This window comes from Triticum urartu, chromosome 5A (assembly GCF_056163025.1).
Source record: "Triticum urartu cultivar PI428250 chromosome 5A, HENAU_Tu73, whole genome shotgun sequence".
Taxonomy (NCBI): Eukaryota; Viridiplantae; Streptophyta; class Magnoliopsida; order Poales; family Poaceae; genus Triticum; species Triticum urartu.
Window position 1 is genome coordinate 26,152,009 of NC_141877.1, and position 1,136 is coordinate 26,153,144.

The following is a 1,136-nucleotide window of genomic DNA, read 5'->3' on the forward strand; positions in this document are numbered from 1 at the left end:
TCTCGAAATTATGTAGCTCTTCATGCATGGCGTTTATCCAATCCGGATCTTCCAATGCTTCTTCAACCTTCATTGGTTCAATGCTAGAGATGAATGAATAGTTTTCACAAAAGTTAGCTAAACGAGTTTTTGAGCGAGTGATTCTCCCGGTTTGTATATCATTGAGGATTTGCTCGACGGGATGATCTTTGGCAATTCTTGCTCGAACTCGTGAGAGCTTTTGATTGGGTCTTTGTTGAACATCTTCTTCATCTTGTTCTTCTTCTTGGCCTTCTTCATTGTTGACGTCGTCGTTCTCTTATCGTGGTGGAGAAGGAGGTTGTTGATGTTCATCTTGACGTACTTCCTCGTTTTCTTCATCTTGGTGTGTCCCACTTGTGGATGCTTCCGTGTCGATTCTTGGTTCACCTTGTCGTGAAGTAGAAGCTTCCACTTGGACGGATGAAGTACTCTCCTTCACCTCTGTTGGACGAATTTTGCCAATGGACAAGTCTTGAATTGCTTCTGAAGGGTCTTTGTCTCCTACATCAATTGGCAATTGCTCTACTTGCGAGCCATTAGATTCATCAAACTTCACATCTACCGTCTCTTCAACCTTTCGGGTGAAATTGTTGTAGACACGGTAAGTGTGAGAGTTTGATCCATAACCAAGTAGAAAACCTTCATGAGATTTAGGAGCAAACTTTGAACGACGATGCTTATCAAGAATGTAGCACTTTGAGCCGAATACTCGAAAGTATCCAACTTGAGGCTTGTTACCGGTGAGGAGCTCGTGTGCCGTCTTGCCGAGGAGCTTGTGAAGATATAAGCGATTTGTTGTGTGACAAGCTGTCTCAACCGCTTCTGCCCAAAAGTGCTTTGGCGTCTTGTATTCATCAAGCATCATTCTTGCCATTTCGATGAGCATCCGGTTCTTCCTCTCAACAACTCCATTTTGTTGAGGTGTGTATGTAGTCGAGAACTCGTGTGAAATCCCTTCTTCGTCAAGAAAGGTGTCCACATTTACGTTCTTGAACTCCGTTCCATTGTCACTCCGAACCTTCTTGATCTTCACATCAAACTGATTTTGGGCTTTCCTAGCGAAGTTTCTGAAGATCTTCTGGACCTGCGACTTGTCATTAAGAAAGAACACCCAC